The sequence below is a fragment of the Piliocolobus tephrosceles genome, chromosome 3 (assembly GCF_002776525.5).
Source record: "Piliocolobus tephrosceles isolate RC106 chromosome 3, ASM277652v3, whole genome shotgun sequence".
In the NCBI taxonomy this organism is placed as follows: Eukaryota; Metazoa; Chordata; class Mammalia; order Primates; family Cercopithecidae; genus Piliocolobus; species Piliocolobus tephrosceles.
This window is the reverse complement of record NC_045436.1, coordinates 53,593,007-53,619,055: the sequence shown is the minus strand read 5'-3', so window position 1 is coordinate 53,619,055 and position 26,049 is coordinate 53,593,007. Positions and strand designations below refer to the sequence as shown.

Genomic DNA, 26,049 nt, shown 5'->3' with positions numbered 1-26,049 from the left:
TGGAGTGCAGTGGTGTGATCCCGGCTCATTGCAACCTCCACCTCCTGGATTCAAGCAATTCTCCTGCCTCAGCCTACGAGGTAGCTGGAATTACAGGCACCCGCCACCAAGCCTGGCAATTTTTTTTTTTTTTTTTCGTAGAGACGGGGTTACATTATGTTGGCCAGGTTGATCTCGAACTCCTGACCTCGGATGATCCACCCACCTCAGCCTCCCAAAGTGCTGGAATTACAGGCATGAGCCGCTGCACCCGGCCGGATTCTTATTTTAAACCACGTTTGCAAGCATGTGTGCCTTGTGCATTTCATTTAGGGATTTGGACATATACCACAGAGCAACACTTTGCCTTGATATGGCTACTCTGTAAACAGATGGTAAATTCCTTACTGATTTCAATTAAGTGCATTTTTTTTTCCAGAAACTTTAAAAATTCTAAACATTCAGAAATTGTACCCACATACACCTGTAATGTTATGAAGAGAGTAAAATACATTTTTGATAATATAGTAAGTTTAACTTAGGTAGTTCCTGGACTGATGGATTTATTTTCTCTATGGTTTTCACACTAATATATGATTGTTTCTTCCATTTGGGCTAGGTTTTAATAAAGGCGCTTCTTATTTATAGTGTACCTCTTAATTGACTTAATTTACTCTGATTATATAACTGCAAATTGGCAGATGTAAAATTTATTTAAATGGTGTTTCTCAAATTTCAAAATAAAAGCATTTCTGTTTCCTTCAATCATACAATTTAAAATCAAGAAAACGTGCAAATGTTAAATTGGGAAGTTGGAGTTTGACAGTATATTTATTTGATTTTAACAACAAAAAAATGTAGCTTTGCATATAAAGTGCATGAATTTCAATCAATAATGATATAAGTAGGAATAGCAGAGGTGATTAAAAATGCTACCTCAATTCTATATTCTAAGTATATCTTTATACCTCCTATTAGCTCTATGCTTTTTATTTCCCATCATCTTTAGTGATAAATGACCATAAAATTTTCACACCATGAAGGAATTTCAAAGTTATAGTTTCAAGTGTTTCTTGCATAGCTTCAAAATATAAAACTCAGAAAATTGAATACAATTTTCCAAACTGCCATGGATAATGGAAGAAGAAATTCCACGTTGATTTCATTAAGATTAAATGCTGTTTCCCCCATACAATAAATTGTCTTTACAATTTGCCAACTAAGTAAAAAAAAATTGTATTATATTCTAATATTAAAGCCACCTCATATGCTATTGTCTTCACAGGGACAATAAAACATAAAGACATTCTATTCTGTGTTTCTATTTACTGAAGATAATTGTGTTAAAACAATAGGTAATGATGGATATTTTAGAAGGAGATATAAATTAAACACACATAGAACTTAATGTGGAAGTATGTATGTTTACATGCACACATTATCTACATATAGTCATTAAACACTTGAATTTGCAAGGACTACGCAAATAAACATATGTGCACTTGAAAAAGCCGTAAGACACTGTGAAATAAGCTTTGGTGTAAGAATTAAGTCTATATACTACACTAATGTTTATTTAAGATCCATTAATGTGAAAGTTTAGTTGAAGATCATTTTGTTGTGGAAAGAGATTTGGGCTCTGATCACGATAGAAGGAAAAAATAATACTCAATACTGTAGCAACCTTGCTTCTAATAGCAGTTCCTTCTCAAATTCTACTTTATAATGTTCATGATATATTCTTATCTTTATGGACTATGATGTATAGCATTGCCATTAATTTATAAATTACACTGACAGACATTTTGGAGAAAGCTCAAATTTATTTTGAGCTATTTCAGGAATATAAAATGAATAAAGAATCTAAAGTATTCTCTGTCTCCACTATTAACAAATAAAACTTAAAACAGAGTTGAATCATTCCTACAAACTTTTACTGATTGTATTCTTCTTCCAAACAGAGATATTTACAATTCTGAATTTATATTTTTTACCCTTTTACATTCTTTATATTTTACTTTATATGTATGCACTCTGAAATGTTGTGGCTAAACTAGAACTATGTATATCAATATAAATGAATTTAAAAAACATAATTTTATAAAATATTAAAAGAAATTAGTTGGTGAAAAACTAAGTAGTATATATAACAACAATTACATGAAGTTTTGTTCAGTTTCATGTCTACCTGTAAATATTGTGTAATTTTCTATGTCTCTGATAGTTTCTTCTACATATAGTTTGCTAAACAATACATAAGATTTTCTTAACAAATCTTGATCCCCCTAACTTCCACTCACTAGTAGAGTCTTATCAACTTGATTCTATAACGGAGGGACCATGATCAACTGTGTTCATTATATTAGATCCCTTGAAAGCAACCAATATTTTCTTTCTGTCTGCTGACATCTGATATTGCCACATAACATCTAACAGCTTTGCTTATCAAGATATACCTTCGTTCTGAGGGTCTGATTTTCTTTTTCTTTTTAGTGTCATCATTCATATGAACCACTCATTCTGTTTTTTTTTTTTTTTTTTTTTTTAACTGCTGATATTTTATCACTGTATCACTATCTGGCAGAAACACATAAGGTCTTTTAAAACTTCCTATCCCATTACACTGATATAAAATATAACATATAGAATAATAACTGCTCATCAATAGCATTTGACATCAGGATCTATTTTAATTAAGACTCACATTTTCTGATACATGTGAAACAAAAATACTTCTCTGTTAAATGGACTGCTTAATACTTTTACATAAAGATCTTCATAAAGTGTGAGAAACCATTTAAGTATAATAATAATCTTGGTTGCTGCCATTTTTCTCCCTCTGTTTTTGTCATAAAAAGGCAATCTGTGCAATCCTGTATTATAGAAGGACATAGAGCATAGAGAGAAAAAAAAAACAATTAAATTAATTACATATTCTAAGCAAGATTAGAAAGCAGTAATAACTCAAAGAGAAAGATAAAATACCACTGGATAGTGGAATTCTAAAAACCGTAGAGAAATTTCCCATTAGAATTAAATTACATAAAAAACAAAGTTACCACTAGCCCTTATCAAAAGTTCCTGTGTCTTGTGAGAGCAGAAACAATCACATCAGACACATATATTGAGAAAATGTAATGAAGAGCAATGAAACTTAATTGAAGTGCTTTTGGCCATTAGGGTCAGGCCTTCAGTGGATTAGAGGCACATACTATTAGGCATTGCTCTTGCTATTTCCATTTAATGTCAATTTAATGTAGGTTCACGCACTGTTCTTGTGCTCCAATTAAATTAGGCAAAGTTATATTTTGAAATGTTCCAATGCAGAGTTAACCTTGGGGAAATACAGTAATCATATTAGAAGATGATATATTTTAATAAATATTTTACTGAAATAAATAATTGCATTATATTAACAATCTGTTATTTCACTGGAATAAATTACATCGGCTTTCAACATGTCTACATTTAAATATTTCATCTGCCTTATTCATCCTGAAGTTACACACACACACACACACACACACTCTCTCTCAACAAATATCACCTGTTTGCAACTATATAATGAAGGTTAGTTCTTTTCTTATTTTCTTTAAATATTTTTTTCTGTTCTCTGACCTGAAATAAGATTTATTCTCTTGTGAATTTATCTAGTCATTCCAGTTGTAGCAGTTGCCTATTTGAATAGATAGTTTGAGGTCAGAATTTCACACCAGGAGAGCCTGAGAGGACAATGTTTTATTTCACTGTGTATCTCCAGTGGGACATGACTGTCACCCTCACAAGTAATAAATAAATAAATACCAAATATTTCTAAGAATTGTGAATTGAGATATGTAAATAATCAAGTAGAGATGAAATAGCAGAATAAATGTGATGCATATAAATAAATATTTATTTTCTTCTAAAAATAAAACTGACAAAAGTTATAAAATTAATAGGTGAATATTTGGCCTTCTTTCTAATATGTGATTGTAGAAGATCACACAGATATTTAATAATTCCTATGGTTTCAAATAATAACTCTGGACATTTATTAACACTCTTATATTTAGTCTCCTCACACACTCACATATAGGACCCCTATTGGCCTTTCTTAGAGGAATAGTGCTTTGCTATCAACTCTGAAAAGTTTGAGGTAATTTATGAAGAGCAAATTTCATGAGTTACCACAAACAACAAAATAAGATGAAGGAACTAATGTTACTCTTCAGTTGCCTTAGCCCTTACTCTTGCTGTTCATTTTTATCAAAATCCAGATGTCAAAAACTTTAGTACTCTGCAAGAGAAATTCATAGTTGAAGATGATCTTGACAGACTGTAACATGTGCATAATATGACTTGTTTATGGTTTAAAAGAATAAATATATAGACTTACTAATACAGGCTAATTGATATGACAAAACACATGAGAAAGCAAAATCCCTGTAATATAGAATTAATGAAAATACTATTGATGGATAGTTAGGTTGATTCACTGCCTTTGGTATTATAAATAGTGCTGCAATGAACATACAGGTGCATGTGTTTTAAAGCTGAATAATTTATATTCTACTGGGTGTATACCCAGTAATGGGATTGCTGGGTTGAACGCTATTTCTGTCTTTAGGTGTTTGAGGAATTGCCACACTCTCTTGTCAGAGCTAAATGATGGGAACACATGGACACACAGGGGGAACAACATGCACTGGGGCGTTTCGGAGGGTGGAGGTGGGAGGATGGAGAGGATCAGGAAAAATAACTAATGGGTACTAGACTTGATAACTGGATGATTAAATAATCTGTACAACAAAATCATATGAGACAAATTTTCCTATGTAACGAATCTGCACTTGTACCCTCAACTTAAAGTAAAAGATTAAATAAATAAATAAATAAATAAATAAATAAATAAATAAATAAAATAGAAAAAAAATGAAAATAATATTGAGATACACCCTTATCATGCAGCCATTGAATGTTAAATATACTCCTTTTAAAACTTCCTATATGGAATGCTTTTTGATATTGTACCTATTTTCCCATTAGTCTATGCTATTAGCTTTTAACATAAAGGGGCTGTTAGAAAACAATTAAGCAGAGAAACAAAAATCAATTTATAATGAGATTTTGAAACCACCCAAAGATCTTCTATTATTTTATTTTATTTTATTTTATTTACTTTTTGAGACAGAGTCTTGCTCTGTCACCCAGGCTGGAGAGCAGTGGCATGACCTCGGCTCACTGCAACCTCCACCTTCGGGGTTCAAGTGGTTCTCCTGCCTCAGTCTCCTAAGACCTTTTATTTTTAACAATGTAGAAGGAATAGAAGAGAGGGGCTGCTATTTTAAATGCCATGCATCATTTTGGGGTTTTTATAATGTCTGTGGGAAATGAATTCAGTTTAAAGTACTAACATGTAGAAAAAAATTATTTCAAGTCCTCTCGTATTTGAAATGAGTAACAGTGTTTATATTTATAAACTGTCACTGTTTACTATATTTTTATGGTTTTTGCTGTTCACAAATTATTAAAATTCATTTTATGAGCTTGACACTCATAAAAATATAAATATTTATCATTTAGAAAAGTCAATCTCTGTAATTAAACTAGTCAACCAGAGTTCATATTTATTTCTATTGAATGGAAACTAATAACAGCAATAGAAATAGAAAAATATATCGTTTTTGATAAAGAGCTTAAAAGTTTAATCTCATAAAGAAAATTTCTTAAACTGATTAGTGAAATAAGGTTTTCTGTTCAGTAATAAATTCTCCTTTCAACTCATAGAAGAAAGTTAAATAATTTACCTGAATAAAGAAAATACTTCTAAGTTCAAAAAATGTGCTTCATAATAGCTTTTCTTCATTGAAGTGTTGTTCCTTTTAAAAGGGAGAAATATCTCTGATGAAGTTTTCTTTCTCAGAGACTTATACTACATTTTTATTGAAAAGATCATATCAATTTTTCTACGTTTTTTTTTTTATTTATCCAAAGGGAACAAATGTATTGTTCTATGTTATTCATATTATCAATAACATGTAAATACCATATTATTTTATTAATCATGCATGCTTATCTGTGATTCATCTGTTTATTCATTAGTTTCATTAAATTATCTATAATTTCCTTGGTGTTAGAGACCTGTTTTTTTACTTACATTTTTTTCTAGTACTGATTTCAATTTGAGAAGATATAAATATGAAGTTGATTGTTTTAAATGTATAAATAGGAAATGTATACATACATAGGTAGATGTAAAGATGGGAGATGGTAAATCATCCTCCCATATAAACCGTGCTATTGTAGTGTGTGTCTTGATTTCCTGTATTGTTGGAAAAAAAAAAAAAAAAACTATCTCAAATGACAACATTTAATTATTACTTTACTTTTTAAAACATATGGTCATTTTTTGATCTTTTAAAAATATTTTGGCTGGACGTAGTGGCTCACATCTCTAATCCTAACACTTTGACTGGCTAAGGCAGGTGGATCACTTAAGCCACAGGAATTCAAGACCAACCTGTGCAACATGGCAAAACCTCGTCTCAACAAAATATACAAATATACAGAAACATGTGCACTCCTGTGGTTCTAGCTACTTTGGAGGCTTGGGTAGGAGGATCACTTGAGCCCAGGAGTTGAGGCTACAGTGAGCCGTGATCGGGCTACTGCACTTCAGCCTGGGCAACAGAGTGAGACCTTGTCTCAAAAAACAAGCAAACAAAAAACCAAACTATATATACATACAAATATATATATATATATTTTATTCTTAACATACAGTCTTCTTAATTGGTTTTCTAAATATATGCTTATAATTAAAAATGCATTTGTCTTGTAAATAGCATAACCTAAAATATACTATATAGTGAATGCAGACATCAATTAAAAATTAATCAGATTTGTTTTTTCATGCTCAACAACTCCACATTCATTCATTCATTCTATAAACCATTTATGCAAAAATATGTAATATATATTGAATGCATCTCTGTATGTTTTCCTAATTAGCACATGTTTAATTTATCAGGTTTGAATACAAAGCCTCATGACTTTAATTTTTAAATAAGTTAAACATGGTTTTTATATTTCCATTAACTTGATTTAACAATACTATATTTAAAAGTTTATTGAATTTTGTAACAAAATCAATGAATAATTCACATTTACTTAATTACTTTCTTCAGAAGCAGTAAACTCTTCATTAACTTAGGGGTTATGGTTTATGTAAAACACTATAGATTCATTTCAATTTTTATAAAATGTTAAATAGGTACACATAAAACTTTTATGGAATTTTAACCACAGTCAATATTTGCTTCACCTAACCTAGTAATTCAGCTCTATGGTAGATAAATTACTTTGCTCAATAATACTCGAAAATAAACTGCCATTACTAATCTGTTGAGAACCTACTGGCTTTAAGTATCTAATTATTTACCTATTGGTCTATCTGAAAAAGCAGTGTTCATATTGAGTTGAAAACATATTTATCAAACTCCTGATATGTACCTGGAATTATCTATCCTTGACACTGAAGAAAAGTTGGTGAATAAAAAAGACATAGTTCTTGTCATATTAGAGACTAGATTTGGAGCAGGGAGAGAAACAAATACACCTACACACTCATACAAATATGGCTGAAAAGTACAGCAGCAACATTCATTCTAATAATGATAAGCACAATAATGCAACAGAGGGAGTCAAGCAATAGATGTTCTATATTCATGTGAGCCAAGAAAGATCTCAGATATGACGGCATTTGAACTAACACCTAAAAGATGAGGAGTCAGTCATAGAAGGAAGGAAAGAAAGGGGAATATGGCAGAAAGAAAAATTAAGTACACGAGTTCTAAAGCAGAAATGTGTACGATGTATTCGAGAAACCGGAAGAAGACCAGAGTGGCTGGATCATGATGTGGAATAAGAGATGAATTCAAAGAATTTGGAGAATACAAGCTACAATCAAACTAATCCATGTGTAAATGCAATGTTAGAGACCAGCTTTCACAAATATATAGAAATATAAAGAAGTATGTTTCTCAGTAGAAGCAAGATCTCTTGTGTAGGACAAAGTTAAATGACGTGAACAGGCTAATATTACTAACAAATGCACCCCTCAATGTGTAATGTTTCTAGACTATAAACTTATTCTCAATCAAGTATCCAAATCAAGGAATGTACAGGTTGGAGGAAGTGCTCTGCTCTATGTATTAATTCAATAGCAAAATGTCAGTGACAATACACCTTCAACACGTCTCCTGGAGAATTTCCTTTTCATCAACCTTCATGTAGCAGAGAGAAAGAGCATAGAAGACAATGGGTGGAAAGTTGTTTTATGTGTCTAAAAGTCTCAGGTTACATTCATTTACCTCTACTTGAAAATAACTCAGTTGCATGGCCACACTGAACTGGAAGGGATGTTGGGAAATACAATCTAGGGAGAAGGACAACTGATGTTTTAATAGACCCTTCCACAGTGCGGCACTTTTAAATATCAGGTCATGTCATTTCTGTATTTATTAAAGGTACTTCATTTCCTCATTGTCTAAGGAGTAGGCAGGACCTGTAATCTAATTCAATAAATTATATGTAACTTGTTTTTAACTGATACTTATACTTTATGATAGCTAATGAAACAACAATATTTTAAGTATTTCTTGTCTAACAGCTACATGAATACTATACATTTAGTGATATAAGAAAAAAAAAAGAATTACAAGCCTGGTATAGAGAAGGATTATATTATTCATAGAATATAACAAACAATATGTATCTTGAAATTTGAGTTAGCAAGAAGAAATATTCATACAGTAAAATGACTTCACTGGTCATTTGATGATGAAAATCTGATTAATTTTACATACAAAAAACAAATATGTACTTCTTGACTTCTTCATGCTTGACTTCTTCATGATCTTTAGCAACTACTTTGAACCACCTATGGTCTAAATTAAAGCGACCATCAACTCTAGAGAAATTTCTAATTATGTCTGTTCATTGTCTGAATTTTAATGCATCTGAATGCACCTTCCATCAGCATTTCAGAGTCAGTGCTCTAGCCCTTCATCTGAGAATACGCTTTTCTATGTTATTTGTCAGTCCCCATAAATATACTGAATTGGAGAAATTATCTGTGTTAAATGCTTTAGATGATATTTAACACAACCACTCTTCTAGGTGATCTTTTGTCTGTCCTTGAGAGCCAAACCACACAGACATAAGCTCACTGAGCTTTACTTTACCATTCAACACTTGGTTGTTGTCTAAAGAAGTTAAATTGTCCAGCCATTTGAAATCTGTGATTTCATTATCTGCATGAACACTGCAGAAAAAAGTATCACTCTGTGCTCTCTTTACAGAGCCTCAGGTGAAGATTTAAGTTCATATTGTTTTCAGAAGAGATGTGCAAGGTACAGTTCACATCCTCTAAGGAATCAATGTTTTTTCTCTTTCTGATGGTAATAATCCCATAAGTGGTCATGTGTTGCTGTTTCCTCTTGCCCGCTTTAAGAAAAATAAGCAAATAATTAGAAAGTAATTTATGGCCAATGAATTTGTGGCCTTCGATTTCTTTGTTACATTTATCTCGTACTTTTTTGTGATAAAGCTTTTTTATATATATTATAACTTCCTTTGGCATTCTTACTATTATTTGTCTCAATGCTTTCTTAAGAAGATTAAGATCTGCACAAATAAAAATGTCATAAACTGTAAGTTTTACTGAGGCAACTGTTGAAGGCGGGGTTTCAGCAGGATTGCTCAGGGCTCTCATCACTCCACATGTCTATCGATACTATAGCCTGAATTTATGTTCCTCCAAAATTTATATGTTGAAACTCCAACCCCCAATGTGATGGTGTTAGGAGATAGGGCCTTTGGGAGTTGACTAGAGGTCAAGAAAGTGAAGCCTTCATGAATGGGATTAATTCTATATAAAGGGATGGAGAGATTAGAGTTCTGCCCTTCTGCCATGTGAGGACACAGTCAAAAGATGACCATCTATGAACCAGAAAGAGGGCAATAGTGAATTTGCCAGTGCCTTGATCTTGGACTTCCCAGACTCCAGAACTGTGAGAAATATATAACTGTTCTTTATAAATGACCCAGTTTATGTTATTTTGTTATAGCAACCTGAACTAACACAGTAGACAACACTTACTTGGATGGACAATTTAGTATTGTTTCTATTCAAACTTATTTGAGGATTTACATAGCAAGTTGTATCTCCATATTGCTCTGCTCTATATATATTGAAAGAATACAAAACCATTTCCTGGAGTGGATGAGAGTGCTGTCCCTAATTTTAATTTTACTGTTTCATGTCTGTGATGTCCTACCTTGTACTACTGTGCAAGCACATGCATATGAGTGTTGTCCTTGGGTTTAAACAAATCTAAAGATTTTTCAAACAAAAGAAATAATAGACAAATTAAGAAGTCTAGAAATAACTTTCAATTGTAGAGCCAAAAAGGAGAATTGACATTTCTTTGAAGTAGGTTTCTTTCAGCATTAATTAAATGCAGACTCTTCTGAATTTCTCTTTCTTAAGTCATGTCTCCTGTCAAACTCTTAGAGCCACTGAAGTCCTGGAAAAATTCTGGAACTACTGAGCACTGAGTATCTCAAATACCTACTAAGAAAGCACAGACTGGGGATTTATGCACCAGGAAGCTTGAAAAGGGGGCAAATGTAACAATGTCCAGATAGTGATTTACATTTTACAAGTTGTTTTTACATGAAATATCTCATTTGATTCAGGGAAAAAAGAAAACAATAAAAATGAATAAATGAACAAACAAGCAAACATTGTGAGATGAAGAATGAAGAGTAGAATTAGTCTTCAGAATTTATAACAATATTTGTGGAATTTGAATGTCAAGGAGGTTAAATAACTCCTCAAGTTTTCATGGTTGAACAACATTGTACTAGATTAGTATGTTGATAGACCGCCTCATTCAAGACCTGTGTATAGTTTCAAAATTAAGCTAATTACTTTTCCAGTTCCCCATGTCTGAACACGCATGAAAGATTAAATCTAGCTAGAGTTACCCTGATAATTTTAGTAAATAATAGTGTCAAAATTGCATTGCAATTTTAATTTTAGGTCACATTAAAGAAGTCATTTTCTTAAAAATCCCTATATTTTTACTGGAAGATTATAAATATTAATGTTTGCAAGAGTATAGTGCAAAGTTAACTTTCATCTTAGTTTTCAAAGTTGTATTATCTACTATTAGTATCTACTACTAGTATCTATGTTCCATGTCTCTTTGCTTGATTTTATCTGTTTGATTTTCTAGACCAGAAAACAAGAATTTTCATTTTAATATTAAGACAAACCTTTAAGTAATATGTCAAAAGAGAAAATACTCTGGTCTAATGTGCAAAAACAGTACGCAGTAGCAAATTGCTTTATTTTCTTTTTTCATTATATAAAATAGGAAAAGTAGATTATGTGCTTGAGAAGGAAAAAAGACATTGGAATAGTAATATTAGAATGAAAAATTTCATCTTGACAAATATTGCTAGGAAAAATATTAATACATATTAATTTTCCAGTTTTCATAAAGATTTGTGTGCATGCAATTGTCAATTTGTGAATTATTTGTAAATAGCTATAATTTCTAATATTCACTGATATAATTGTGTCTGGCTGCAGTAAAGTTGCATATAGTGTATGTAGCAGGATGAGCCGCAGACAAAATTCCTCAGACAACAAATTAAAGAAGGAAGGGGTTTATTTGGCCAGGGGCATCGGCAAGACTCCTGTCTCAAGAGCTGAGCCCTCTGAGTGAGCAATTCCTGTCCCTTTTAAGGGCTCACAGCTCTAAGGGGATGCATGTGATAGGGTCGTGATTGATTGGGCAAGTAGGGGGTACATGACTGGGGGCTGCATGCAGCAGTAATTAGATAGGAACAAAACAAGATAGGGATTTTTACAGTGCATTTCTATACAATGTCAGTAATCTATAGATAACAGAACCAATTAGGTCAGGGGTTGATCTTTAACTACCAGGCCCAGGGTGTAGCATCGGGCTGTCTGCCTGTAGATTTCATTTCTGCCTTTTAATTTTTACTTCTTCTTTCTCTGGAGGCAGAAATTGGGCATAAGACGACATGAGGGATGGTATTCTTTCTTAATAGTACTTTGTATATCCCTCACTCATCATGAAGCATGTCAAATGCAATGAGCAGTAGAGCATAGCTGGCTTGTGGAAACTTCTCTCCCTTTCTGTGCTTCACTGCTTTCTGTCTTGACCCAGGAAAGAATACCAGCATTTTAACATCACTATTAAACTATCAAACAGTACAACTTATATCACTAATCAAGTTGAGGGAGAAAAAAGAAACTATTGTTATTTTCCTTTATAAATCAAAACTGACTTTTTTAAGGAAATTTATGAACTGCTTTAGCAATATTCATTAAATTCCATAAAAAATTATTATGAAGTGTTGGAGGCCCCAATTTTAAGTAATATAAAACGCTTGTATTTTTCAGCAAAACACTTTTACTAAGAGCAAGATCTAAGAATTAAACACAAATAAGGTACAGTTTTAAATTACACTCACTATATAACACTTAAGATGTCTACATCAAATGAGAAACATTTGAATTTTCCCTTTTTATGGCATATATGCTGCTGGGTAAATATAATTAAAAATAAAAGTTACTCCAAACCTAGAAAACCTCTCTGCAAATGTAGAAGTAAAAGAAAACAACTTTTATAACTGAATAGGTATCAAAACAGAATGTGATGTTCATCACAGACAATCTGCTAAGGGAATGCAAAGACAGGAATGAATATTATCATTTTGTATAGTGAAACAGATCTAATCCATTGTATATGTATTCTCAAGATAAACAATAACTAGTGCTCAAATAAGAGGCCCTGACAGCACCATTTAACACATAAAAGTCATTCTATAATCAACAGGTCATTAAAGTGGCCATCTGTGTTTATGAGTTGGCTAATTCAAAATTAATAAATAAATCAACTTTTCACATCCTTCTCATGAGAGAATTTTACAACTTGGAGTGAAGCACTCACTGAATTAGGCTCCTTCCTTCACAAAAAACTGGGAAATAAGGACACTACCCCTTTCTTGATGATTACATTTCTAAGAGAAGATTCCCAAGACCCAGAGAAAGATATTCTTGTGTTTTAAACCTGACAAGAAGCTTATTTAACTTTTAAAAATATTTCCATATATTTCAAAAAGCCAGAAGAATAACTTAAAACTGTAAGTATTATAAAATAAATGTTATAGGAAAGCGGGGAGTCTCTTCTCTTATTTTAAATATAAATAATTCAACCTCTTATTTTTTATTTGTTTGGCTTTATAGTCCACATAGATTATGTATCTATAGATTGACTAAGTTTTCAATACATTCTGCTAAATAATGCCATATGATAAAATGTTAATTTTTAGGCCATTTTTCTCATAGGCAAATTTCTTTTTTGAAATACATTATCTAAGTTTACTATTAACTACTATTGGTTATTAGTAACTACTAGCAACTTTAGTAACTATTCAAAACTCGGTGACAGTGGGGGAAAGAGGTGTCATGCAGCATATCTGCTGTTATTGCTTTCAGTAGGCAAATGGAAGCATCATAATGAACCTACCCTTTTATTATTAAATAACATGCTTTCCTCTGAGACTCTGTAGGCTATTATGCTATTTAGATGATCTGATTTCCTTAACATCTTCTTGGACACCTTGCAGTCTGTTTACATATGTATATATGCATAAGCATTCAGTAATTACTAATGAAGTTCAGTATCTTTTCATTCATTTCCCAGAAAGGAGGAGGGGAGATTTACATTGAGCTGGACTTATCAAGCCCAAACATGATAGACATTCATACTATTTTTGAAGAGAATAGTTGTTTGCTTTAAATTTATAATTCAGTTACTTTCCAAAAGTTAAGCCTGAAGTGATGTAAATTTACTATCACAATTAAATTGAATTGACTGTGGGCTGAAATTTTAGATTTTAATGAAACCCTTCAGGAATGGTTATGATTCAGGACTTCAACTTTAAAACATGTATTAGTTACACCTTAAAGATTGAATGATATCTTCATCTATATGTGTTGTGTGTGTGTGAAATTAATGTCTATATATGTACATATATAGGTAAAATTATCTATCTATATGTTAAAATTATATAGTATATAACATATGCATATACTATTATATGGTATATTATATATATCATATAATATATTTTTTACATATATGACTATTCTCTTATCTGTAGGTTATCAATGTCCTTTTAATGCCCACAGTTTATTCAATACAGAAGTTTGTTTCTTTACAAAAGAGACAATGTATTTAAGGCATTACTTTTTATGATTGTTGCTATGTCCTTCAAACTTTGAAACAATAACTACTGTTGATTAAATTTTCTGATTTCTAATTTTAGATTACACATAGCATTGAGATAAAAATCAGATAACTTGTAGCCCCATTGCCTAGAGTCTTAGTTCCAATAATTATTATCTGTATGACCTTGAGCAAGTTAAGCTCTATGTCTCAAGCTTCCTCATCTCTAAAATGAGTACAACAATCATAATTTCCTCATAGGTAGTTGCAAGAGTTCAGTATGTTAATACAAATAGAAAGGGAAAGTGTAACTACCAAAGTGATTGTGGGACATGATCCTAACCTCTATGTCTAAAGTTATTTTCTCTCCTTTAAAAAAATAAAAATTAAAAAAGGCAAATCTTCAGTAATTGATAATCACATGTTCTTTAATTCTAATTGGCTATGAATGAGAATTCTATTTTCTTCTTTTCAAAGACAATACAAAACAAATATTTTTATTGTATGTCATGGCTGAAAGTACCTCATAAATTGCAGACATATTGACTGCATATGAAAAAAATAACAAGATTGCACTAAGATATCAAAATATAATATCCTGTATTCTTGACTTAAAATTGTAGTTTTAAAACATTTGATTACAAAACTCTTTATTTACATGAATTCTTATTCACGCCCTCAATATTAGGGGAGATAGAATAGCCCATTACCCCTTCCAGCCTGTCTTATACACCAACTAAGACTGCCTTTCATGAAGTGCTACAGAACTCACTGGTCTAGCAGAGTTTAAACTTGCATTTTTGCCACCATCCAGTGCAATAGATCACAAAAACTTATTCCTTCAGTCTAATGAAGCAATATACATTTGATTAATATCTCTTATTTTCCCATTCATGTATGCAATTATTGTCAATTAAAATTAATTATTAATTAATTAAAACAATAAAAGTAAAATACACAAAAAATGTGTGCTTTGTATAAAGTGAAATCATTACTTATTTTTCTTCAATGTAATCTCTTTTTGGTACTTGCAGCTATGAAAAATGGCCATTGCTTTTATAGTTATTTTAAGAGTACTATCAGTAAGATAAAATAATCTTATTAATTAGAATTACAAAATGCATAAGGTCAAACAATCAGAGACACCATATTTTGTTGGAATGTAGCAAAGCGGAGGGAGTGCACCATAAACTAAGTAATCGGAATTCTAAAGCTAGGATTTTACCAGGATTTGTTTTGTTATGCTAAATAAATGAAGCAAACTCCATCAATTCAGTGACATTTGTTTTAAATAACAAACAGTTCCTGCTGCTTCTTAGATCTCAGCAAAAGATATTTTTAATGTAGGGTATTGGATCCCCAGAACAATTCTTATAAATATATTTTTTAAAGGAAAAAGATTGCAGATAGGCTCAAACTCACAGATTGCTGTGTTTGGTATTATTTTTCTGTACTGCATCTAGTATTTACCCAGATCTCTGTTCAGAGTCCTGAGTATCTATTAAGTCAGCAAACTATGACCTTTCTCCTGCTCTCTTGTTTTTCTTACCCAATTTATATACCGATTTATGATTTTTATTGTAGTTCTCTCTCCTAAGTTTCAACCTAACACTCAAAACCATTAAAGTCCTCTGTTTTTAGGGGATACACTCTGTAATCCTCATTTCCTATTTTTTTTTTTTTTTTTTTATCACAACCCAATCCAATTAAATACAAGTGTCCCATGATGTATTCTTTCCACTTTGGAAATGTTGTGACTATACCTCCCTCACTAGAACAAGTCTCTATTAGCTTAGGGACTTTGAGCATAGCTGAAACCTAAGTTTGTCACACTCATTAAATATTATAATGTGAACTTCTAATGGGTAACAACTATTGATTTCTCTATTTCTGGCTCTCTTATACCAGGTTTTCTCTTTCTACTATGACCTGTGTCCTTAAAGCCTCAGCAGACTTCACCATAATCTAAGGTTTAATATAAAATTATTTAACATGAGTTTATTATGAAGTTATATGAAGCCATTTTGTTAATATTAAATGGTGCATAATAACATTTCATTTGATTTAATATGAAATTTCTTAAAATAATACATTCAAATATACAAATAAAGAGAAACATAAAATCTATAGAATGTTTTTCTCATAAAAATCATTAAAACAGTGATGTTGACCATCTTGTAGCAGCAACAGATAAAATATCCATGTCATAATCCAAAATATCGTATTCACTTAACTTTCAAGTGACATTACACTTTTGGCAGAAGATAGAGTCTTGGATAGAGCTTCAGGGTCTGAAAATAATGGCTAACCACTAGATAGATTAAGCGTATATACAGGATGGCTGGCAATGACTAAATCTCACACATCAGATGTTTTCAGTTGCACTATACATGTGAGTGATTTTGCATCACATATACATAGATAATAATTTTAATTTTCTAATACAAAGGACATAGGAATAAGTTAAACTCTCTACTTTTTTTTTCCCTAGCATCTTGGGTAGAGATAGAAAATTTCTTAATATTGATGCTAATTTTAACAACTCCTAGCATTGTAAAATGACTTATATCACACCATAGTAAAGGCACGAAGAACAGTGAACCAGAAAACAAGTTGGTCATGGTTTTGTTATTGTCTTTTAGACCAAATTCATCTTCCCTTAAGCAATTGTTCAGTGCTCAGTGAACTGAGTTTTAAAATGCTCATCACCTTCTTTTTCCAATCTTGAAGGATCTGGAGGAGACAGCATCTTCAAGGATGAACAGGGTTTAATAGATTTTAAATTCTTCCCAGAATTCAAGAAGCAGAGTTTTTCATTTGTTGTGCATGCTGTGACACTCACGGCATTTATGGAATACATCGTGTGTGTGTGTGTGTGTGTGTGTGTGTGTGTGTATGTGGGCGCGCGCGCGCGCGTGCGCACGTGCGCCCATGTGTCCACTGGGACTGGGAAAGGGGTAATATGAAATATTTGGTAAGGCAAAATGATCAATCCAACAGCTCAGTTCATATCACAGTATGTGCCTTAGTGGCTTGGTTTGACATAATATCTTTACACCTGTTAAATCCTGTAAGACAATCAATTTTATAAAGTTACAACACAATGTAAATATAATTCAATAAACCTTGGTTTGTTAACATTCATTCACTATTCAATTAACTAAATGGTCTTTGGAGGATCTTTTTAGAATACTAGACTTTATCCTCTTTGTTCTTTATGTTTTAACTGTTTCAATTATTTAAGGACCCGTGATCTGAAAATAGATTATTTTATTTATGAAAAAATGAGACTTGGAGGATGAATTGGAATGTCAGTGGCACAAAAACATTAAATTGCCTAGGATTTTGGCCAGGTATCTATTCAGAGTATATAATCACTAAGCTTGGTAAATACAGAATGAAATAGCAGAGGCTGTGAAGAGATTGCATCCCTTCTTGCTCTAAGCCTAAGATCACAACTAAACAAAAGATCTTGTATACCTCATAAATGTTTTACCAAAACTTGTTTGGCATGGGATTTTCAGAGGTTAGTTAGATACAGGATCTTGAGAAAGAAAACAAAATTATGAATTTAGAAAACCTCAAATTACAACACAGCAAAACTTGGGAATAATAAAAAAAATCAGACAGCTATTTAGCTAGCAGAACAGTGTTAAACATACTGCAGATTTGTACACACATGTATAGATGCCCGAAATATCTTTGTGTCCAAGAAAAGAAATAACCAAGAGTAGGAATACTGTTAGTAATAAAGAACACTAACTATTTCTTTTCTCACTGTCTGTCTGTGTGATCACGGATAAATAACTTATTTGGATCTCATTTATTTTTACATGTGTTTTAAAACTTAAAAAAATCAAATAATAGTAATGCTTGAATTGAAAGATTTCTAAGAACTGACTGCAAAACAGAATTTTAAAAATATATAATACTACCACACACAAATACAAATGTCAAAAACTACGTAGATTTAGGTTAAATATAAAATATTCAGCTAGTTATTGATTCATACTAGTAAAAGATAGCTCATGATAGAATTATCTTTTTTCTCATTTGGAATTAAATATCCGCAGCTGTAGTTACACAAATACACTAAACTTCTCTTTGCAGAGTTTACATATTATTCAACAAATATTTTAATGCTTAATACCCCAAAATGGTCAAAATCAGAGACAAAATGTTCAAGACAAATGATAGTGCCAGAAGCACAAATAACAGCTGTCAAAAGAAAAATGATAACTGCTGTTCCTAATTGCCTGTTAAAAATCAGTAGTGTTTAAGTTTATAAGTCAATTTTTCTTTGTGAAACATGGAGTCAACAGTTTGCAACATTAAATTTGGAATATTCTTATTTGCATTAGTAATAGGGGAACATCTCTTTATTTGGAAAAAGGTTTAATGTATTTTATTTGGGACCTGATATACCAACAAGTCATAGAGTCATTGTACAGAATCATACTGAAGTTAAATTAAATGCATTGAATGAGTACAGCACAGTACTACATTTTGTCAGGTACAAATATAAAACATATTAAACTAGACATATAAACATAAAGATTCTAAGAAAATAATAATAATATGTGAACATATGTAACATAGTGTAAGAAAAAGAGCAGTTGATATGATATTTAGTAGATAAAGAAGATAATATGGCAGAATGGATTGACTGAGAAAAGAACAGAATTGGTAAGAATTGAAACATGATATTAAAAAGTAGAAAATAGTGTAATTATGGTAGATCTTTCATATGAGAGTATTGGTTAGATGGCTTTTCATGAAAAATATCTTTAAAAAGATACATTAGATTTGGCAAATGTATTAGTTTTCTATAGCTTCAGTAACAGTTTACCACACGTTGGATGGTTTAAAACAACAGAAATTTGGTCTCTCACAGTTCTGGAGACTAGAACTTCGAAATCACATACCAGCAAAATGAGTCCCATCTACAGAGTTCTGAAGAAGAGTCCGTCTCAAGCTTCTTTTTCTGCTTCTGAGAGTTACCAGTTACCCTTGACCTTCTTTGGATTATAAATGCATAAGTGTGAGCTCTGCATCCGTCCACATGCAGAAATATTTGCTCTGTGTCTCTGTCTCTTCTCCTCTTTTTATAACAACAGCAGTCATTAAGGGCTTATTCTATGCAAGTATTGCTTCATCTTAACTAATTATATTTGCAATGATTGTATCTTCAAATAAGCTTATATTCAGATATTCTGGTGGTTAGGACTTTAATATAAGTGTTAAGGGGGGAAATTTTTACCTATAACAGTAAGTAAGTATTTTATGTAATAGGGTTGAATAATATCAATATTAGCTTGAAGTTTACAGGAACTCATCAGATGTACAAATTAGGAGAAAAGCAATTTGGAAAGTGGAACTTTGGGATTATTTAATTGCTTATGAGAATTCTACAAAAATACAAATATGAGATAATTAAAATATAAATATAGTGGAAATGGAAAGAACATATTGAAACAGTCTCTTGTTAAAGAATGATATACCCTAATGGCACCACAGCAAAACAAAAATACCAAGAAACTATTAAGAAAGCATAACATAAAAACATAACTTTGCATCTATCAATGGTATGAAAAATAATTTAAAAATTCTCAGAGATCAAACAGAAAATAAAAAAAGGCAAAGATTCTAAAAGAGTAATCTGTCAAATTCTATTGACTTTAATCTTCAATTTTTGCTACCTTATAGCAGAAGACAAACTGTAGAAACTGATTTTGTGGGAAATCTGATAGAAGACTCAAAAAACAAAGCTGACACCTGTAAAAACTATCCTCTTAGTATGACTGCAAATTAAAGAATCATCCACCCACAAAAGAGGTCAGCAAGAAATGTTCTTCTCTCAAACTTTGCATTGTGTACCAGGAGAAAATACCTTCGTTAAGAATTCAAAATCAAAAACCTCAACTGAGCATGCCACCTGAATTTACAGTTCTTATATATTTCTGAAAAACTCTAAGGAATGTATAAATGCCATTGTAAGCATATAGTGTCACCAAGAAAATGGGAAAACAAAATGTAAATTATTTGGGGTAGAACACAGTCTCCAAACAAGACCTCAAACATTATTACAAATGAAGGGTCTAAGGGACATGTGCTAACAAAGATTAGGTATGCAAGAAACAAAGGCATAATGAGCAAGACCAAAAGGATACAAAAAGAGTATAGTCATACCCAAATGAATATAAAAATTAACAGTAAGAATACAACAAATAAGTGTGTGCAGTATAACTGATCAAATAAAATAGTAAGTAGAAAATGAGTTTAAAAGAAAAAAGAGACATAAAATTGTCAAGCACATTTGAATAACAACCGAAGAAGTTAAAAGAGGGAAAATAGTAGTTTCATGTGATGAATACAGTGGCAATTACCTAGTTAATTAGATGCGGCTAGGAGAAAGACTGACTTGGAAGATAAATAAAAATATATTATAGTGGTAATTCTAAAAGAAAGATTAAGAATGTACGGAAGAATCTAGTTACCACTTGGCTAACAAGACTACTAGGGGGAAAGTAGAGAGAAAATGGTGCAGAGTCCACATTTAAAGTGATTATGGTTGACAAAACTTGGTGAAAGACTCACATTTTCAAATTCGAGAATCTCAGTGACTCTCAAACATTATAAATAAGAAATACTAAACCTAAACACACCAAAGTGAAATAGCAAAACAGCAAAGAACAAAAGGAGATTTTAACCACAGCCAGGGGAAAAAAATTATACTTATTCCAAAGAAATAACTTTAGATCAATAGTTAAATTTTCTATAGCTATAGTGGGAAGCATAACATAGTGTATGAATAATTTTTGATGAATTTGTAACCAACAGAATCTCTAGAAGGAATATATGGATATGTCTCACACAGAAGAAAAGATTCCAGAGAGATTGCCTAGTAAACACGAACAACAGTTAAGCTAAGAGATAGATAACTAAGCAGGCAAAACTATGATAATAATAAATAATAAGAAGAAAATAACAGTAATAGTATTTTGTAGGATTAAATGAAGCCATAGAGATCTAATATCTAAACAACAATAGCACAATTTGATGTGCAAATGTGACTTAAATTATTGATTTTATTTCTTTTCTCAAAATATTAGGGCTTTTTAATAAATTTAAATATTTTAAATTATACATGTTGAAATGGTGATGGTAAACATTTTCAACAAAACAAAAATAGTGTATTTAATTTCTAAATTAGAGGAAGAAAGTAGAAAAAGAAAGCAAAATAATGTCAAACAAATCAAAGTTATTACAATGGAAAGAAAAGTAATAACATAAAGCAAAATAAAATTTTGAGCCAAAGAAATAAAGTTGTAGAATACATACATTATTATTTAATTTATATACAATTCCAAATACAAAGCCCAGTATAATAAAAAGAATGCATGTATATATTCCAAAAGTACATAAAAAAGAAAGGGAGTGGTTAACATAGAATTGGGGTAACGTTTCTCTCCTCAACAGAGAAAGGGAAAAATAATTGGAAAGGAGGCATATAGGGGATCTAATATTGGAAATTAGGAATTTGTATTATCCGTATTATCCACGTTTCAAAAAAGATATACAGTTATGTGTTTTATTATTTGTATTTAAAATTATTCTTATACATATGCATATTTTTATACATATGCCCTTAATTTATACATATGAAAATACAGGAAGAATTAAGATCAATTATGACTGTTAAAATATTGGGTCATCTTACCCATAATTAACTTATTTGTATTTAAAATTAACAAAAATAATTTGTGCATATTCAAAAATTAATAAAACATTTTAAAAGAAAATAAAAGGATTGTAAAATTATGCTAAATTTAGAGAGATACCATTGCCAAAACTGGAAATTTGTTACAGGATTTGTTCATATACTAGCATTCTCAAACTGCAAATTTTGTCCTTCAATGTCACTTTCTGGTTATTACGATTGTTTCTAGACAGAAAGTTGAGGTTTGATGCAGCAAGCTTGTCCTCCTCTAAAATTGCTTTGCACAGTCTACCAAGAAATCTAATTTTCAGGTGTAGTGAATTCATCATAGAAGCATATATGTATGCATATATAATAAAATATATAAATATATATTTCCAATCAAATTAGACAAAGACATTGTCTTTAATGATACTATTATTTAGTATGCTTTATGGTTCTTAGAAATTATAGATTTGTCCCCTTAATCTTTGGCAGAGTCAAAAGTAGTATCTTATTAGTGTCTCTTGAAAAACAATAGGAGACATTGTCGTTATTCTTAACCTTTGATATGTTTCATTTAATCTCATTCAGTATTTTAACTTTATTCAGCACTTGTAAAATTTGATATACTTGAAATGAGGGAGACATATGCTGAAAGATGTATTTTTAGAAGGAATTATGGAAAGTATGTATATAGGTTCCATTCACTGATATATACATATTAATATTAAACATATATAAAAAGAAAACTACATAAAATAAAGAAATAAACGTATTCACTATGAAGTGAATTGACTTACTGAAACTAATATTCTGTTTGATTGATTTTCCTAGAGTAAAAATCTATAGTTCAAAAAAAAGAAATCTGACAGATCAATTACATAGCTCAATATCAGTATTCCAGTTATTCAAGAATGAACTTTAATTTTTGTGGTCCTTTAAAATTTCTTTATACAAACATTTAAAAATATAATCTTTAAATCTATGGATAAATTTATAAATCAGACACTATCATGTGTGCTATTATTTTAGTAGTTCTTTTCCTTTTGCTTTCCTTTTTAAAATTTGTATAAGTAGCCTCTTCTCTTACTTCTCATAGAAGTGCTACCAATTGTTAATCCATATTAGTTCACTAAGATACCTTCTTGTATTTGCCCTTAATTTATACATATGAAAATACAGGAAGAATTAAGATCAATTATGACTGTTAAAATATTGGGTCATCTTACCCATAATTAACTTAATCGCAGAAATCTCTCCAAATCAACTGATATGTATCTACTACTGTTCGTTTTGACATTAAAAAAAACAAAACAAAACTGTCTTTAATGATGGACATTTATTTGCTTCTTCATCTCACAATGTATCTTTTTTGGGTAATTGTGTATGTTTGTGCTCGTGTTTAAATGAATAATATATATTTGTTAATATATAAGTACTTTGCATTTTTGAAAGTGATTATCTGTTGTTTAATTGTGGGATCAGAGTTTGTGCTACTTAACCTTGATTTTAGTAAGCTGCTAGTTTCCAAATGACTGTAATAGTTAATGTATCTGAATACTCCTTAATGCACCATATATAGGTATTTCTAATTTGGGAAATTCTTGTTGTATATTGTGACATGCCTGATATGTCATTAAAGCTTGTGTTGAGAATTTCACTATTGATTAAATAACTAATCTACTTCTCACTGAAATAATGCTAACTTCATAATGCAATCTGTTCTCACATTTTAAGTTCTATTCATATTTTTTTTGTGTAGTTTATTTTGTTCTGATCTGCAAACCTTTTCCTATGCAGTTTCCAGGTCAACTTGTTTTCAGTGGTTTTATGATTTGTTCTCTCAATTTATACACAGTAAGTTTTTAAACATTACTGCCAGTTGTTCAGTATTCTGGCACAGCTGTTATCCCCTTTGATTTTAAGATAATTTTATTAAATTTCAGAAGCAACAACTAACAAGGTGTTGAATCTAAATGCAAAACTTTAATAATGGAGATGGCTTAAGAAATGCCACTATAATAGAGATTATTCATAAAAAGTTAACATAGATGGCTAAACAATATTCAGATGTGTCATGTGCTAAAACATTATTGTCATTCTTTGATTAAAGCTAATATATTTTTTATTTGGCTGTTAGTCAAAATGCTGTAAGTAATAAACATAGATGACTGCGAAATATATTTCTAATTATCTCTCAAGTGAGATTTAGATAGAATTGATAATTGCATAATGAGAAAATATGCTGTCTGACAGAGATTGGTACTCTACAATTCTCTATAGTGACTGAAGAAGCATATAGTTGCATTTGAAACAAGAACATTATATGGTATAATTAAAATGGTCAATCGTTTTTTCATAAAGAAGTACATATTTCAAAGTTTAGTCATACAAAATATATGAAAGAATACAATTAATAGTGATTTGAAAGAGAACACAAAAATTAAAAAAAAAATTGTATAAAAATGTTATAGTCATTGGTGGTTCCTGGAATATGTTAAGTTTACTCAGTTGAAGGAATAGAATTATACTAAGAGAGTTAAGCTGAATGGGCATGTTCTCCTATTTTTGTGGGAGTGCAGGTGAGATGGTTTGTAGCTACATTTCTTTTTTGTCTTCCATCTTCATTAATTTTCTGCTGTACTTTATTCTATTTCTTTGCTTTCCCAGAAAGTCAGCAAGATAATTGAATCAATGCTCATGTTAAAATTATGTATGATTATTTAATAAATGATTTCTAATTTTGATGCTTCAGTCATCTTTTATTATGCATGACTTAAAACTTCTTTATAATGAGCATGCATATTTTCAGTGCATTTAAACCAATATTCTAAAAGTAATTTAGTCCCTAAAAAGTATTAGATTGAACAACAACAACAACAAATCTAAATAGATTGTTTAAAAAATTGCTACAAACAAAGTCATTCTTTATTTCTGGATTTTAGGATTCATTTCTTAGAGTGCCTTGATGTTATGTTTAATAAATAGTTACTAGCCATAACCTAATAGCATTCTATTTATATGATAGTTATTCTATATACTAATGATTTATTCTATACTGCATAAATACATCTTGACTGTCAATTTTCTTCTTATGTCTGCTTTGCTGTGCCTCCCTTGCAATCACTTAGTGTAGTTTTGTCCACTACTCTGTCCTTGGACTTCTCTTTCCACTCTTTTCTACTCTTAAATTTTTCAGCTCATTTGAAAATTACTTTAAATATCACCAAATACCACCTACAAGCTCATCACTGCAGTAGTCCCCCATTATGCATAGTTTTACCACCATGGTTTCAAGTACATGTGGTCAACCAAGGTCAGAAAATAAGTGATTACAATACAATAAGATATTTTGAGAGAGAGACCAGATTCGCGTAACTTTTGTGACAGTATATTGTTACGAGTGCTCTACTTTATTAGTAGTAATCGTTGTTAATCTCTTATTGTGCCTAATTTGTATATTAAACTGATCATAGGTTTGTATGTATAGGAGAAACTTGGTAATTATAAAATTTGGTACTTTCTGTGGTTTCAGACATCCAACAAGGTCTTAGAACACATTCCCTGCAGATAAAGGGGCATGCAGCCATACTTAAGGAATAATTTCTAGCCAAGAATCTCTCTTCAAGTCACAAATGACCATCAGAAAGACCCATCAAATGTAAAGATAAAAATTAAATGTAATCATCATTTTTATTGTGATATTTCTCCCAGTATGAATGCAAATCAGGTCCACAAAATATTCTTTCTTCTCTAACCCTTTCCCTTTGAAGAGTGCTATCTTCCAAGTCATTTGAGTCATAAAACTAGCTTCTTCCTATCTCATTTATTCTCCTAACTTCAATCTCCATCCATCACTAAATTCTATAGATCTTATCTCCTTTATACTTCACATATCTATTCTGCCTATATCCAGTACTCCTATATTATTCAGACAGGTATTTAGTCCTGAGCTATTGTCTTCTAAGTATTCTGCATGCCTACATTCCCACATCACTCACAAACTTTTTATACCTGTTTCAGAGTAATTTTCTTCCAACATAGGCATGATTA

General features: G+C 31.0%; 1 long non-coding RNA gene across 1 annotated transcript in view; it reads right to left on the bottom strand.

Annotated features, from left to right (window-relative positions):
• Positions 1 to 2,525: 2,525 nt before the first annotated feature.
• The window catches only part of LOC111551899, a 43,484-nt gene continuing 19,960 nt past the window's right edge, over positions 2,526 to 26,049 (bottom strand). The window contains exons 2-3 of the long non-coding RNA XR_002734498.2: positions 3,527 to 3,597; positions 2,526 to 2,852 (exon numbers count right to left, since the gene is read on the bottom strand). This is a non-coding gene — a long non-coding RNA (uncharacterized LOC111551899). The remainder of the gene's footprint in view (positions 2,853 to 3,526; positions 3,598 to 26,049) is intronic.